General features: G+C 42.7%; 1 protein-coding gene across 2 annotated transcripts in view; it reads right to left on the bottom strand.

Annotated features, from left to right (window-relative positions):
• The window catches only part of SYT12 (synaptotagmin 12), a 206,846-nt gene extending 189,377 nt beyond the window's left edge, over positions 1-17,469 (bottom strand). The window contains exon 1 of one of the 2 annotated variants that reach the window (XM_077460785.1): positions 17,104-17,469. The gene's annotated coding sequence lies outside the window, so the exon portion shown is untranslated. The remainder of the gene's footprint in view (positions 1-17,103) is intronic. The other variant, XM_077460784.1, reaches the window with a different exon arrangement.
• Between the last annotated feature and the right edge of the window lie 1,093 nt (positions 17,470-18,562).

The raw sequence follows: 18,562 nt of genomic DNA, 5'->3' as shown, positions 1-18,562 counted from the left end.
CTGTGTTGTTATTACCTGCATATTTCTGTGACGTCAGCATACACTGAGATAGAGCTATTTATCCCATCCTCTATATCATTTATAAATAAAATCAACAGAATTGGTCCCAGGACAAAGCCTTGACCATTCTGAGTATACGTTATTTATCCCAACCCTTTGGACACGCCCCCGTAGCCAGTTTTCTATCCAGGTACCTACCTTATGGACCTCAGCTTGTAGATTAAGCATTTGGGGGGACTGTATCAAATGCTTTTGCAAAATCCAGATACACCACATCCACCAGCCTACCTTTGTCCAGATGGCAGTTCACTTCCTCACAGAAGGTTAACAGGTTGGTTTGGCAAGAGCGATCTTTTGTTAAACCCGTGCTGATTACTGCTAATGTTACTGTTTTCAGCAGCAAATTCTTGGATATGGTCTCTTATCATCCCCTCAAATAGTTTACAAACTACCAGCATTAGACTGACAGGCCTATAGTTTCCGGGAATGGATCTCTGCCCTTTTTTGACTATTGGTACCACGTGGGCTTTACGCCAATCAGCTGGTACCAATCCTGTCAGTATGCTGTCCATGAAGATTAGGAATAGCGGTCTGGCTATAACCTGACTGAGTTCTTTAAGGACTCTCGGGTGTAAGCCATCAGGTCCTGGTGATTTATTTATGTTAAGATTCTCTAATACTTTTCGGACTCCGGCCTCTGTTAGCCACAAGAGTAGATCCTGTGGCGTGTTGCTTACAATACCGTAGTGGTCGGTATACCCCTCCTTTTCCTGTGTGAAGACTGAGGAGAAGAAAGCATTTAGCAGAGCTGCCTTCTCCTTGTCATCTGTAACCACCTTCCCTTCTTCATCCTTTATGGGGCCTATTTGTTCAGCCCTTGTCTTTTTTACTGATAATATATTTAAAAACGTCTTGGGATTATTTTTACTTTCTCTCACTATGCATTTCTCATAATCTTTTTTAGCCACCCTGATTACATTCTTACACCTCGCATTGCATACTTTGTATTGTTGGAATGCTGACACTGACCCCTCCGCTTTGTACTTTTTAAATGCCATTTTTTTGTCCTTCATAAGACATTTAAAATTTTTCTCCAGCCACCCAGGTTTAACCTTTGTTCTATATTTATTTCCCTTGGAATATAGTCAGTCATACATGTATTTAATATGTTTCTAAAGCATTCCCATTTTTCCTCTGTGTTCAATATTTCAAGGATTTGGTACCACTTAATATCCTGCAGCATTCAGTGCAGTTTAGAAAAGTTGGCTCTTTTGAAATTATGTGTGCTTGTACTCCTCTTGTTGCTTCTTTTCCTATGATTTACGAGGAATGTAATATTTCTGTGGTTGCTAGTTCTCAAGTTGTCCCATATTTCCACATCTGCAATCAGATCTGTATTATTTGTAATTAAAAGATCTAGCAATGAATTACTCCTAGTCGGGCAATCCACCAATTGGGACACAAAGTTGTCCTGTAGAAAATTTAAGAAATGTTGTAGACATATAATAAAATAAAATATTGTGAAACTCAGCAAAGACTTTATTGCAATTTAGGGAAGGACAAGAACCTCTTTCTGTTTTATATTACTGTCTGTGCCATAAATTATTAGATTTCCCTTTACTTCTTTTCTGTGTGGTCACCAAGACAGGAAGTATAAAGAAAGTTTTTCCCTCACTTTCTGTCCCATTGACGCAAGAGAAAGTAATAAATAATTCCCCCAAAATATACACCAACTAGAGTGGAGAAGGGTTGGAAGCTCTGCAAGATTTTATTGCCTTCTGCATCCCATTTTAGAGACCTGTCTCACTTCCTGAATGGTCACTGGAATAGAAAATGAAGGAAAATCTGCCCAAACCTAATAGAAATGCAAACACTTGTTTAAGATACAGTCACAAATTTGACAAAAGTGTAGCCAGGTGCTGGGCTAAATAGAGAGTGAGTTAGAACACTGCTCCAGCTGCACTCTATGCCCTCACTGAACTGAAATGCTGGATCTAGCAACACTGTCTGCCTCCCGCCAGCGGGGGCAGAGGACAAGTTAAAGAAGCGCCATAGACTTTTATACTGGCTGCATTGGAGTTGAAGTCCTGAATAGGAGCCATGCTATAGAATCCTATGGACCAATGAACTACAGTATCCACAAGGAGACAGCGTGAGGGAGAAGGAAAGGCTGTATTTCCTGGGTTGCTGACCAAGGAGGTTCCTGTTTTGCTGCACAGAGACCAGACTCTGGTTTTGCGTCCACCTAACACAAGCCCCCAACCTGAGCCAGAGATCGGGGTCATATGTGTCAGGACACGGACCTTTGCTGCAGAGGACCGATGCTATGGCAGGAAGATCCAGAGAACATCTGAACAGCAGGACCTTTGTTGTCATACCACTGGAACTGGTGAGAGGACAATGCCACCATATACCTTGTTGCTGATAGTAGGGACAGAGTAAATAGAGACTGGACATTTGACTAGCAGTCTTTGCCACTACATGCAGACTTTACCAAGACTGGACCTATGTGTGCCACCATAAAGACTGGGCCCCAGACACCAAACACTGATAAAGACTGGGCCCCAGACACTGAACCATAGCTGTGGGCAGGGTATTTTTATTTGTGCTCTCAACAATATTGCAGTATCTATTCACTTAATCTGGTGTGTCAGAGGATCTGAGGTTGTTTCCAGAGTCGGGACAAAGAACAGAGATCCCAAACTACCAACATGCAGCTCCTTTGGGGATAGCATTACAAAAGGGACAAACATATCCATTTGGTTTTCATTTTCCATTCCATCACATCTTGTTTTAAGTTATCCTTTGCTATGTTTACATGCTCATATATAATATGGCAAGACTGGAAATATGACATTATTTTGCTACTAATTTATAAGGAAAAGCCTGCTATTTAGAGTACTATATTTGATATGTGAAGCACATGGTGATACCTACACATATCTGTAGCCACTGTTTAGATTACTTGTATACAATGGAAAACACCAAGTCCCAAGCATTATTATACATACAGGATATTTGAAACAGACATCATTTTCACAACAATAGCTGCCAACGTTTTAATATGATTTACAGGCAAACTTTGCTGCTGTATGCTTTAAGTCTTCCCGAGCAACAGTGTCTCCAAGGATATAACTTGTTTATTAAATGAGACTACACATTCTTTTGAGTTTGTCTTCAGTAGATCGTCAGAACTGAATGGGGAAATAAAGGAATTTTATGGTACTACTGATCAGTAGTGAAAACCAAGACTCATTTACAAGGAAAAATATGTCTGGGCTGTATGCAAATCTTTTATAATCGTTTGAAATATTTGGTAATCAGTCAGCTTCTTCTACAAGTATTACACTACAAAATCTGACATTACTGGCTTTCCACTAGGCGTGGTTAATGGGATCTTTCACTTTTGATCAGAACAGTGAAAAGCAAGTTTGACCTTCCTTGAACATTGCTTGCTTATAATATACTATATGTAGTCTTCTCAGAAGATCTAAAGGCTTTCTGCAATGAAGAATCAGCAGTCTTATGCCGCGTACACACAATCGGAAAAAGCTCTGATGGTTTTCCCTACGGAATTCCGACGGAATTCGGCTCAAGCTGTCTTGGCTACACACGGTCACATCAAATTCCGATCGTTATAACACAGTGACGTACAACACGTACGACGGGACTAGAAAAAGGAAGTCCAATAGCCAGTAGCCAATAGCTTCTGTCTCGTAGTTCAGTCTGTGAATGCGTGATTTTTGGCGTGTTGGAATTGCATACACAAGATGGGAATTTCCGATAGAAAGTTTTTCCGTCTGGAAAATTGAGAACATGCTATCAATTTTTGGCTGGCGGAAATTCGGACAGCTAAATTCCAGTGGAGCATACACACGGTCGCATTTTCCGATGAAAAGCTCTCATCAGTCTTTTTCTGGCCGGAATTCCGTTCGTATGTACGCGGCATAAGCCTATTATCCTTAGAAAGGTCTTGCACCATAGATACTCTGTGAGATGGAAAGATAATAGGATGGCCTAAACATTAGTTTGTGACTAGAAAAGGAAGTTTTTCCCTAGACTGCTGCACAATGCCCCATAAGGTCATATTAGGGCTTCGAAAGAAGACCATGAGAGGCCTGGTGGTAGGGAGAGTGAAGACCTTATTTTTCATTGTTCAACCTTTGTGTACATCAGTAGGACTATCAGGTACTCCTACATTCTATTCTTAAAAGCTGTGTCCATTCGTGGTGATACCATTTTTGGAAATTATGTCAGTGTTGCTGGTGAAGTCAAAGGGAAAGTGATTGGTAAAATCTGATGGGATATACAATCCATCATGAATGCTGCTGCCAGACTCATCCACTTTACCAACTACTTAGTGTCTACCACCCCTCTCTGCCAATCCCTCCACTGGCTATTGATTGGCCAGTGAATACATTTCAAAATATTAACAACTTACAAAGCCATCCACAACCCTACCCCCAGCTATATTACCAACCTCATCTCAAAATATCACCCAAAGTGTTCACTTCTCTCCTTCCAAGACCCAGGACTTCTTCAGGGCTTCTACCATCCTCTGGAACGCCCTACCCTAACCTGTACGGGTGTCTCCTAGGTCCTATTAGGTGAGCTATGAAAGCTCATCTCTTCAGGGAAGCCTATACTGCTTCTACAGTGCCTTGAAAAAGCAGTCATACCCCTTGAAATATTCCACATTTTTTCATGTTACAACCAAAAACGTAAATTTATTTTATTGGAATTTTTGTGATAGATCAAAACAAAGTGACACATAATTGTAAAGTGGAAAAAAAACGATAAATGGTTTTCAAAGGTTTTTACAAATAAATATTTGAAAAGTGTGACGTGTATTTGCATTCAGCCCCCTTTACTCTGATACCCCTAACTAAAATCTAGTAGAACCGATTGCCTTCAGAAGTCACCTAATTAGTAAATAGAGTCTACCTGTGTGTAATTTAATCTCAGTATAAATACAGCTGTTCTATGAAGCCCTCAGAAGTTTGCTAGAGAACCTTAGTGAACAAACAGCATCATGAAGGCCAAGGAATACACCAGACAAGTCAGGGATAAAGTTGTGGAGAAGTTTAAAGCAGGGCTAGGTTCTAAAAAATATTCCAAGCTTTGAACATCTCACGGAGCACTGTTCAATCCATCATCCGAAAATGGAAAGAGTATGACACAACTGCAAACCTACCAAGACATGGCCGTCCACCTAAACTGACAGGACGGGCAAGCAGAGCATTGATCAGAGAAACAGCCAAGAGGTTACTCTGAAAGTGCTGCAGAGATCCACAGCTAAGGCGGGAGAATCTGTCCACAGTACAACTATTGTGCCGCGTACACATGATCAGACTATACGGCGGACTTAGTCCGGTGGACAACCCGCCTGACTTTGCAGCGGAGGTCTGCCGGACTTTCCGAACAAGCGGACCTGCCCACACACACCCACGCACAATGGTGGGAGTCCGCCGGACTTTTGAAATGAATGGACTTGCCCACACACAGAGAAAAGTCCGTTAATTTTGAACGTGGCTCCAGGTATACGGGACTAGCACAGGAAGTCAATGTCGCCACCTCTATCGGCGAGATTGACACCTCGTGAGCCCTGTCACCTGGTATGGATTTAAAGGGGAACCCCTATGCCGAAAAAATGGCATGGGGGTCCCTCCAAAGTCCATAGCAGACCCTTATCCGAGCATGCAGCACGGCCAGTAAGGTAAGGGGGTGGGGACGAGCGAGCCCCCCCCCCCCCCCGAGCCATACCAGGCTGCATGCCCTCAATATGGGGGGTGCTTTGGGGAAGGGGGGCCCTGCACCCCCCACCCCAAAGCACCTTGTCCTTATCAACAAAGGCCTCTTCCTGACAATCCTGGCCGTTGGTTGTCGGGGTCTGGGGGCAGGGGGCTTATCAGAATAAGGGGCCCCCAGATTCCGGCCCCCTACCCTATGTGAATGAGTATGGGGTATGATGTACCCCTACCCATTCACCTGGGGAAAAAAGTGTACATAAAAAAACACAACACAGGCTTTTAAAGTTCTTTATTAGACAGCTCCGGGGGTCTTCTTCCATCTTCGGGTGTCTTCTTGCTGGACTCCTCCGCTATCTTCTGCTCTTTTGCTAGCTCTTTTACTAGCGGAGGAGCCCGGCTTTCTCCTTTGTCGCCACCGCCGTCCGGGGGTCTTCTTCCAACTTCGGGGGTCTTCTTCCAATTTCGGGGGTCTTGTGCCGCTCTTTAGTTCTTCTTGCCGGGCCTCCGCTTTCTTCTTCCAGCTCTTTTACTAGCGTTGGCCCGGGCTTGTCGCTGTCACCGCCGCCTTCTGCTTCTTCTGCTTGTGCTTCTTCTTCTTCCTGCTTCTTCTTCCTTCTTCTTCTCTTCTTCAGATGTTGACACAACGCTCTCTCTGGCCATAATGGCAGGGACGCGTTGTGCGGCGATTAATATAGAGGGATAAGGGGCGGGGTCACCGGGTGATGTCACGTGGTGACCCCACTCCTTATGATGTCACAGTCCCGGAGGATGCTGGATTGACTTCCTGCGCTAGTCTTGTCTACCTGGAGCCACGGTCAAAATGAACGGACTTTACTCCGTGTGTGGGCAAGTCCGTTCATTTCAAAAGTCCGGCGGACTAGCACTGCAGAGTCCAGCGGACAATTTTGAGTAAAGACTTCTTTGTAAGTCCACCGGACTTTTGGGAACAAAAAGTCTGCTGGAGCCCACACACGGGCGGATAATCCGATCATGTGTACGTGGCATTAGTCGTGCAGTCCACAAATCTGGCCTTTATGGAAGAGTGGCAAGAAGAAAGCCATTGTTGAAAGAAAGCCATAAGAGGTCCCATTTGCAGTTTACGAGAAGTCATGTGTGGGACACAGCAAAAATGTGGAAGAAGGTGCTCTGGTCAGAAGAGACCAAAATTGAACTTTTTGCTTAAAAGCAAAACTCTATTTGTGGCAGAAAACTAACACTGCATATCACCCTGAACACACCATCCCCACCATGAAACATGGTGGTGGAAACATCATGTTGTCTGGATGCTTTTCTTCAGCAGGGACAGGGAAGCTGGTCAGAGTTTATAGTTAGATGAATGGAGCCTTAAAAGGAAACCTGTTATGCCATGTACACACGATTGGAATTCTCGTCGGAAGAAGCTCTGATGGTTTTCCCAACGAAATTCCGCTCAAGCTGTCTTGCCTATACACAGTCACACCAAATTCCGATAGTTTAGAACGCGGTGACGTACAACACGTACGACGGAACTAGAAAAAGGAAGTTCAATAGCCAGTAGCCTATAGCTTCTGTCTCGTAGTTGAATCTGAGCATGCGTGATTTTTTGGAGTGTCGGAATTGCATACACACGATCGGAATTACCGATAGAAAGTTTTTCCATCTGGAAAATTGAGAACATGCTATCAATTTTTGGCTGGCGGAAATTCAGACAGCTAAATTCTGATGGAGCATACACGCGGTCACATTTTCTGATGAAAAGCTCTCATTGGACTTTTTCCAGAATTCCGACCGTGTGTACGCGGCATTAGCATCTGCAAAAAACTGTGTTAGAAAGGCCCAGTCAAAGTCCAGACCTAAATCCAATTGAGAATCTGTGGCAAGGCTTGAAAATAGCTGTTCATAGACTCTCTCCATTCACTCTGACAGAGCTTGAGCTATTTTGCAACGAAGAATAGGCAAAAAGTCACTCTCTAGATGTGCAAAGCTGGTAGAGATTAAAATTAAAATTAATTAAAATAAAGTATGTCTGAGAGATCACAACCAGATGATTAGACCTGTGATGGATTAGGGCAACATAGAGCTTGATGCAAGGTAGCAGTTTTGGTCCCCAGGCAAGGAATGCAATAGGTACAGAGCAGCAATCCTATTTCCATTGTCTGTACTGGCATAGCCTTATCTGACACCAGTTGCTCACGTATACATGTCCACTGACAAATATAACATGAGGGTTGCCTGCCTTTGGAAAGACTGAGAACTGAAATAAACAGGAGGGCCATTTCTGGCTGAAGAGACCCCCGGCACAAGGGATCTATTTATTAAAAAGCAAATGTTTATTGCTCAGGCATGTGCACAATTGTCACAAATTATCCAAGTAGTGTGTCTAAAATGTTTATTTCCTAGGGTCATCAGCTCCATCTAGTGGTCATAATGTGGTATTTTCCTGAATACCTCAGGCTGGGAAATAATGCATTATGGGCACTGAATAGGACTTTCTAGGAGCTGATGATCCTTATTGAACACACTAGACACCTTATGAGCCTTATTTTCAATGTCTGAGTGAATGCCGAGACATTTGCACAGCAATTTTTTTTTTTTTTAAATAGACCCCACAGTAAAGGTTTGCAGAAACCTCTCCTCCACACAGGATAACACAGAAGGCTCCCTAGAACTAAGATGTTGCTTCTGTCATTTTCTCAGCAGACATTCATCTGTACACAAGGACTGTACACAACAACATTAGGTGAAATTGGTCCTTAATAGCATACCACTGAGCATTGAGTACATTAGTCCATAGCAACTGCCTAAAGATCAATTTCCACAAATAGACATTGCTACTGAATGCTGAATTCTGATTCATGACTGGATTTACTGCACACCATTACTCTTTACAGTACTTTATTAAATTGGTATTTTACCCAAAAGCAATAGTTTATTTTATTGCAGCTTATCAATTTTTAGATGTGGTGGCTGCATCAGCTTTCTTTTTTAGTCTTTCTTTCTTCTATTTTCATCTGATGATCCAGCCACTAAGTCCACTGTTTTTCAAAAGAACAAGCTCCCTTCCATATATATCAGTTTACAGGGATGGGACAAACCATTTAACACTAACAGGGTTGCTTACAGTGATCAGCTTTTATCTATTTATGTCCCAAAAGGAAAAAAAAAACAACTGTTGCTGTAACTCAAGGGTGTCAAACTCAATTTCATTGTGATCTGCATCAGCATTATGGTTGTTGAGGGACGGTTGTATCTGTAAGACTAGATGTCCAGAGCAACCGACTTCCCCCATACATTAGATGTCAAGAGCCCCTTCACCATCATAAAACAAGAGTCCCCCACCATCCCTTACATCACAGGTCATCCTTCTTATCTTGAGCTGCTGCCAGGAGGAAGTTGGGGACGGCACTGGGATGTAGAAGTGCAGGGTCTGGAGAAGGACCAGAGGAGGGTCGGAGTCAGTTGCCAGAATCAGCTAAATGCGTCTCCCCTGGTATCAGCTAAATGCTGAGACCATGGGGAGACGAAGACGAGGAGGTGCTGCGGCTGCACATTGAAGTGCAGGATCTGGTGGAGGAATTCTCTTCTCCTCTCGACTGCTGAGACAAGATGTGGCTGGAGATGAGGGGGCTGTGCCCAACTGCAGGGAAGGTGCGAAGGCCACATGAAATGGCTGGGTAGGCTAGATTTGGCCTTGTGTTTGATCGATAGTGAATCATGGGGAAATTAATTTTATTATTATTATATTATTATTTTTTATAGTTATTTATTATTTATTATATTATAATTTATGATTTTGTGTTTCAAACTTTATCATACCCGGGTTGTCTACTAGACTCTTGTTTGGACAGATTTAATTTAAAGAGGAGTTTCCCTGAAAAAAAAAATTAAAAGTCAGCAGCTACAATTACTGTAGCTGCTAACTTTTAATAATCGGACACTTACCTGTCCCAGGGTCCAACGATGCGGGGGAATGAAGCCCCGCTCGTCCCCCCCCTCCTCTTGGCACAGCCGGGCACCCACTGCGCATGTGCGAGCGGCGCCGCGCACCGTGATTGGCCGCGCAGTCATCTGGGACCTGTCACGTGTCCCAGATGACTGACAGGAGGGAGGGGGCGGAGCTGAGCCCTTCCTGCACCGAGGGGAAGTGATGTCAGGAGCCCAGGCACTGAAGGAGGCAGACTACAAGGGACCCCCTAGCAACAGGCATTTAGAGGTGAGTTACATATTTTTTTTAGGAATTTTAAGCATTTTTTTTTTTTTTTGCTATGCGGAACACCACTTTAAGTACTAAGAATTACAGGAATTCCATGCAAAACAATTGTACCGCTTTGAAATTAAAAAATCTGACATAATCATACCGCCAGGGAGGCTACACAAAAAACATTTTGCTGCTGGCACTGATAGTGAAATGGTTAAATGCTCAGGCATGTTTTCTTTGACCCTCAGAGTGGGCTAAGATGGTGTATCATGCCCGCAGCAAGCTTAATATACTAGAGCAGGCTGAGATATCTCACATTTATCCACAGTTCATCCAAACATTGCTCCCTTGTGTTCTGATTTTTCCTTCAAGCAGGATGACCTACATTTTCACTGACTATATAACTCACAGTTGTAAGCTGTTCTCAGATTCCTACAGCACAACCAAACAAGTGAGCTTCCCGCCGTCTACAGCGATAACACTTTAAAAACCTCACATTCACAAAGGCATAAACACAATTTGACATGGACAAAACGCACAACAAAGGAGCATCAGTGGCGATCAATGAGCTCCTAACATTTATAGCAAAGCTATCAGATATGATTTCTTATTAATTTAGCTCAGAAATATGAACGATGACTTCTGATTGGGTGTTGTAGGTGACTGCAGTTGGCTTGACTTAAAGGTCCATCAAGACAACACTTTTCAAAAGACTTCTTAACCACTTCCATACAGGGCATTTTCACCCCCTTCCTGCCCAGGCCAATTTTCAGCTTTCAACGCTGTCCCACTTTGAATGACAATTGCGCGGTCATGTAAGGTTATACCGAAATTACATTTTTATCATTTTTTTTCCCACCACAAATACAGCTTTCTTTTGGTGGTATTTGATCACCTCTGCTTTTTTTTTTTTTTTTTTTTTTGTGCAATGAACAATAAAAGAGCGTCAATTTGGAAAAAAAACAAAACAGTATTTATTACCTTTTGCTATAATAAATATCCCATTAAAAAAAAAAATGTCCTCTTCTATATATTTTTGGTAAAAAAAATCCCCAATAAGCGTATATTGATTGGTTTGCGCAAAAGTTATAGCCTCTACAAATTGGGGGATAGATTTATCATTTTTATTTATTTTTTACTACTATTGGCGGTGATCTGCCATTTTTATCGTGACTGTGACATTGCGGCGGACAGATCGGACACTTTTGACACTATTTTGGGACCATTCACATTTATAAAGCGATTGGTGCTATAAAAAATGCACTGATTACTTTATAAATGTGACCGACAGGGAAGGGGTTAACACTAGGGGGTGCTGTATGGGTTAAATGTGTGTCCTAGGGAGTGAATCTAACTGTGGGGGAGGGGACTGATGAGGGAAGGAGACTGATCGGTGTTCTTCTGTACAATGGGGATCAGTTCTCCTCTCCCCTGACAGGACGTGACAGGGTAAACACACAGATCCACATCCGGCTCTGTTAATGGGCAATCGCGGGTGCCCAGCGGACATTATGCGCGCTCTCCACAATGCTGGGAAGTAGAGGACGTCATATGATGCTCGCCCCCGGACGTCATATGATGCCCGCCCGGAGGGAGAAACAGTTCCCGCTGCCATCATTTTACAATACTGCCGTAGGGAACTGGTTAGAGATGAATTTCCAGGGATAGACATTTTTCATAGGTATATAGGTCCAGGGTGGGCCAATGTAACTATGCATATACAATACCTCTCGTCTCCAAACTGTAGCCCAGGAGCCAGATGTGGCCCCTTGCTTGTCTTTATCTGGCCCTTGGAAAACCCTTTTCCTTCCACTGATACAAGACACTATTCCTTCCTCTGATGCCAACAGTGGGGTGAAATTCCTGCTTGCAGGGCTGCTCATAAGGCAGTACAGCCAGCTCTCCTGTACCAGGCCTGGGCTCCATCAGATTGAAAGGGAGGCCCAGGCACCCGTTGAGCAGGAGGTCTGGCTGTACTGTCTTATTGTAGACACCGATCCTCTTCTATGCCCCCCTCCAGCTTCTCCTCTTCTTTTTTCCCCCACCGAATGCAGGGGGATTGGTTCTAGCTCATGCACACCTTCAATCTGCTGTCCAGGTCCCCCGTGTGCCCCTTTCCCCCAAAGCGCTACCAGCTTCCCTCCTCTCTTCTACCGCCGGCAGCTGCTGTGGGCACACAGGGTGATGTTTCAAGATGGAGAGCAGAGAAAGGGGGCAGTAAATATGTCATTTACTGGCTCCTTCGTTTCCTGAATGAACACAGTGAGCTATCGGTACCAATCACCCCTGTGTCTATTCATCACTGAAGCACAGTAAACTGTGTTTACTATGCATCAGTTTGTGAATGAGCAGAAAGCCTCAGAATGTTTCCTATACATTCATCTGTGCAGCTGAGGATACAGAGAAAGGACTGATAAATCTTTGTCCTTAGTCACTTTCGGACGCGGGTAAGGGGTCCTGTCAGGTAGGCTGTATGGGGCACTGTGATTTCTAACAGCAGCCCTGCCTGCTACTGACACCAATGATGGGGTTCTATTCCTCACACCGACGCCAACAATGGGGCATAATTCCTGCTATTGACACAAATGATGAAGCACTATTTCTCCCACTGGCACCAACAAAGGTGCACTATTCCTCCCACTGAAACCAATGACAGAGCATTATTTCTCCTACTGACATGAACAATGGAGCACTATTCCTCCCACTGACACCAACAATGGTGCACTATTTCTCCCATTGACACCAACGATGGGGCACTATTCCTCTCACTGACACCAATGATGGGGCACTATTTCTCCCACTGACACCAACGACGGGGCATTATTTCTCCCACTAACAAGAACAATGGGGCACTATTCATCTCACAGACACCAACAATGCGGCACTATTCCTCCCACTGACACCAACAATGGGGCACGATTCCTCATACTGACAACAACAATGGGGCACTATTCCTCCCACTGACACCAATGACAGGACATTATTCCTCCCACTGACACCAACGACGGGGCATTATTCCTCCCAATGACACCAACGACGGGACACTATTCCTCCTCCCTATACTGAAGATTCATTGTTTACTTCCACTGACGGCAGGACAAATTCTACTCTAGCCACTCCAGCCCCCCTAAAGTCTGAAGGACAGTAAACTGGCCCTTTGTTTAGAAAGTTTGGAGACCCCTGCTCTGGAATTGGAAATCACTGTATTAGACATCTTTACTCCAGTGGTCTCCACTAGACTCCAGAACCCATGCTGAACAGCTGCCCTGCTGCATTGTGAACACAGGAGGTTGCCTGCTCGGCACAAGTGCTATCCAAGAATACTTTGTATTTTCTCAATGAATGCAAAACATTCTCTGATTGGACGAGGTGAAGAGTGTGACATCACTGGCCTCTACGCCTCATACAATCAGAAAAGTCTTTGCATTCATTGAGGAAATGCAAAACGATCTGAATGGTGCCAGTGCCAACCTCCTGTGTTTAGAATACAACAGCCGCTTGACACGGAACCCAGAAGCTAGTGGAGGATCTTCTTCAGTGATTTCAGATTTCTGGAGCAGTGGTCTCCAAACAGGGGCCCATGGGCCGGGTATGGCTCTTTGTTTGTCTTTATTCAGCCCTTGGGGTACTATTCATCTCACTGACACAAGTCACTATTCCTCCCACTGACACCAATAATATGACACCATTCTTTCCATTGACACCAATGATGGGGAATAATTACTACCAATGAGATCAAGGATGGTGCATTTCTCCCATTGACACCAACAACGACGTAACACCATTTATTCCACTGACACCAATGATGGGGAATAATTACCCCCAATGGACGAGGCACTATTCCTCCCACTGACACCAATGATGTGGCACCATTCTTTTTACTGACACCAATGATGGGGCATAATTCCAATGACACCAAGGATGAGGCACTATTCCTCCCACTGACACCAATGATGTGGCACCAATCTTTTCACTGACATCAATGATGGGGCATAATTCTATTGTCACCAAGGGTGGGGCGCTAATAGTATAATTCCTTCCAATGACAATAAATCGACTGTTAAAAGCAAACATACTGTAATTTTGGAATACTTTTGAACATCATCCGACAAATCATCAAATGTACTAATAATGTTCACAAAACATTCATTCAAATATTTATTAGTGTATGGTCATCTCAAAGCGTGCCGTTCAAAAGGGTTTTTGTACAACCAGACCAATAGTGGTAGTTTTTTCAGCTGACATATCTACTGTTTATTGCTTGTCTAATGGACTGCTTATGAGTACAGTGGAACCTTGGTTAATGAGTAACGCGGTTAACAAGCGTTTTTGAAAGACCAGCAACTTTTTTTTTAAAATTCTGACTCAGTTTGCAAATGTTGTCTCGCAAAACAAGCAGAATTCAAGCTAATGGGGTGCACAGTACCACATTTAGCCAGAGGTGCGGGGGCACCAATGACACTCTGAATGGTTCGAAGTCGTTCTATTTGGAATTTATCTACTCTGGAATAGTTCCAAATCTATTTGGAATCACTTGGAAATACTCAGAAACACTCGGAGATACTCCGTTCCTGAGTGTTTCTGGGCCTTTCCGAGTTCAGTCGAGCTGTCCCCGAGTATTTCCTAGGCTCTCTGGCACCCCCCACCTCTGGCCACATGCGGTATTGCATGCAATAGTAGTCAATGCAGAACTAATTATCTTAGTTTCCATTGACTTCTATAGGGAAACTCAGTTTTATATGCGAGTGCTTTGGATTACAAACATTCTCCTGGAATGGAATATGCTCGCAATCCAAGGTTCCACTGTACAATGTTATCTCTTCACTAACTATAAGGAACAGTTTTTAATTAGCCAAATAATTCAGACAAAGGATTGTGTCTTACAGAATCACTCGTATTATCACTCATTATCCATAGTGCAATGGGCTGTCTGAATACAACGTGGCGTCCTAATTTTGAATGAGGGACCTATGTTTATCAATTATTGAATCAAATACTGGAAGCCTCTGCTGGCTTAAAGTGGTTCCAAAGGCTCAAGGTTTTTACCTTTATGTATTCTATGCATGAAGGTAAAAAAACCTTCTGTGTGCAGCAGCCCTCCTAATACTTTCCTGAGCCCGATCCAGTGATGTGCACAAGAGCAGCAGCTCTCCCGGGGCTCTCCCTCCTCATTGGCTCAAGCAGCCATTGGCTCCCACTACTGTCAATCACAGCCAGTGAGCCAAATATGTCATAATATTAATCACAACAAGCGGATCCCTTTAACATGTATATCTAAAGAGAGTAGAACATTCCCCCTGCTTGGCAAATTTGCATCCAACACCAAGAGAGGAGAGGGAAATTATTTTTTAAATTTGATTTCCTCTATGAAGTCACATCTGCTTTACAAGATAAAAACTATCGCTAACCCCAAAAGTGCACAATGGTCAGGACACAATTCCACATTATACAATAGAGCAAATAAAGTCTTCCCTTGTATAGATTATTGATTTACATAATATCAACACATTGTGTAGTGCTTCAGAGGTTATAAAGATAATGTATGTATGGGAGAAGCAGCCTGATCGAGTAATCACAGTCATGGTGAGGACTTACCTCCTATACTAGACATCTAGAAGACAAACCAATACTTACACCATATATGAATGAAGACAAATGAAGACAAATACATACGTGTGTGTGTGTGTGTGTGTGTTTATGTATGTATGTAAGGCTGTGTGTATATGTGTATATGTACATGCGTGTGTATATATATATATATATATATATATATATATATGTATATATGTATGTATGTGTGTGTGTGTTTATGTATGTATGGCTATGTGTGTATGTACATGCATATGTGCATATATGTGTGTGTGTGTGTGTGTGTGTGTGTGTGTGTGTGTGTGTGTGTGTGTGTGTGTGTGTGTTATGTATGTATGGCTATGTGTGTATGTACATGTGTGTATGTATATGTTTATGTGTGTGTGTGCACAGATATACAATTTCACACGCATATACACTCACAAACTCACACACAAATATACACACACACAAACATATATACAAAGAAACACATTCACAAGCATACACACACATAAACACACACAACCATACACATATACACACACATACGCATACATACAAACACAGACACATACACTCACACACGCATATACACTTGCAAACTTGCACTCACACACGAATATACACGCACACACACGTATACACAAATATACACACACACACATTCACAAGCATACACATATACACACACAACCACACATATACACACACCCACACATATATGCATACACACACACATATACACTTGCAATCTCGCACTCACACATAAAAATATATATATACACACAAACACATTCACGCTTGCAATCTCGCACTCACACATAAAAATATATATACACACACAAACACATTCACAGTCACACACACAAACACACACATATACACACATATATACACACACATATACAAAGACACACAAACACATACACACACACAAACATATACACATATACGCACACAAACATATACACATACACACACAAGTATACACACAAAAACATTCACATGCACACACATACACACATATACACACACACACACACACACATATACACACACACATAAAAAAACACACACAAACACATGCACACACAATTACACATACTCACACAAACATATACACACACACACGCACACACACATACATACACACAGTGCATATAAAATAGTTGTATTCTCTTATTTGCAAATACACACACTTATTTAGGTGCACATACAAGGAGGTGAGGGTGGAATATTGTATGTATTTATACTTACATGTATATGCTTATGAATTAATAATTCATTGTTTCAAAATAAATAACTATTTCTATTATAAGTACCACACACACACACACACACACACACACACAGACACACAGACACACACACGTATATATAACACATACAATATACACACATATATGCCAATATATTATACACACATCAAAGGTTGACAAGCAACACACATAAACAATGCATTGCATGTACACATGGAAATATAAACCAGGGACGCCGTCTACAATGTATCCATACACAGAGTGACGGTGTCGGTGGGTAACAATGTACTAAGTTGTGAGCGATGTTTTGGGTCGAAGAAGGACAGAGTTGTGAGGGAAGACTCACCTTACCTTACTGAGAGTTTGATGCAGGAATAATGAAAGTGCAGATCTGCTTTTGGCTTGTTACAGGCAGTGTGTGTGTGGATGGGTCCTCCTATACACAGCCATCATCCAGCAGGCAAGGGACATGCCAGCCCCCCTCATCCCAGACACACACAGGGCTCTACACTGGGTACCACCACACTGGGGATGGAGAGGAGATGCTTCACACTGCATTCATTCAAGCCCTCCTACTGACTGCAGAAGTCCCACCCCTGGAACCACTAGTATAGGGAAATCACAGAGGAAGATCCTGGGGAATAAACACTGGAGGAGGCATCCCCCTCCATCCACACGATCCCACCGAGTGTCAGCGCTGCGCTCGCTTCTGCAGCAGAACAGATGCAGCAACTGAACGGCACAACGTCATATTGTTAAATAACTGGAGCATCCCTTCAAGTCCTCAGAGGCTTGCACAAGCACAGTACTGCATCGCATTTTTGTTGCATTCCAGGTCAGCTGGGTATACACTAGCAGTATTTTGTTCAACATTTTTTTCATTTGTAGAATATTTCTTTGATTTTTAATAGTCAATAAGGTCAAATCAAAGACAATTTTCGGACAATTTTTGGAATTTTTTTTTCTTGAATGAAAAAAATGAGAACAGTGAATGTGGTTTTCATTCAGAAAATTCCTTCATTCTAAAACTGAATGCTAAAAGAAAAGCAAGTCTTGATGTACTTTCGCACGTCATTTACTAAGCCTCTGAGGGCATTATTAAATGTACTCGTGACATTTTTCATGAAAATGTTCATAGGAAAATCTCTCAGTGCTTTAGTCACTGGATTTCTCTTTGCAGGACATGCAGGTTGGCAGCGAGGATGCATTTCTTGATGCAAAATACATCTGCATTGGACAGAGTGGCGCTTGGCAGAACATCAGATTAAAGGATAAATTCACCTTTGTAATAAAAAAAAATTATAAATGCACATATTTTTGCAGCAATAAAATGTGCATTTTTTTTTACTAGAGCCTGAAGAGCCTTGCACCCAAAATCAGCAGAATCATGTGTTTCTGGACCTATCGGGGGTTGATTTAATAAAGGCAAATAGACTGTGCACTTTGCAAGAACAGTTGCGCCAGAGCTTAGTAAATGAGGTGAATTGTGAAAAAAAACGAGGTGAAGCCTCACTTTGCAAAGAATACCCAATTACGTGCAAGGAAAAAAAAATAGCCCTTTTGCTTGCACATGATTGGATGATTGAAGTCAGCAGAGCTTTTGCTCATTTACTAAGCTCTGGAGCAACTGCTCTTGCAGAGAGTAACTGCACTCTGCAAAGTGCACAGCCTATTTGCCTTTAGTAAATCAACTCCATAGACTTTAACAGAAGTGCCTTTTTTCAGATGCTCCCATAAGAGTCTTTGGGGCCAAAAATGTGCGGTTTTGCTCCTATATTACAAGTTGCAAAAAAAATTCAAAAATT

The sequence above is a fragment of the Lithobates pipiens genome, unplaced genomic scaffold (genome assembly GCF_037356315.1).
Source record: "Lithobates pipiens isolate NorthernLeopardFrog02 unplaced genomic scaffold, aLitPip1_a1.2 Scaffold_10, whole genome shotgun sequence".
NCBI lineage: Eukaryota > Metazoa > Chordata > Amphibia > Anura > Ranidae > Lithobates > Lithobates pipiens.
The sequence above is the reverse complement of the archived record's forward strand: the minus strand, read 5'-3'. Positions and strand labels throughout refer to the sequence as shown.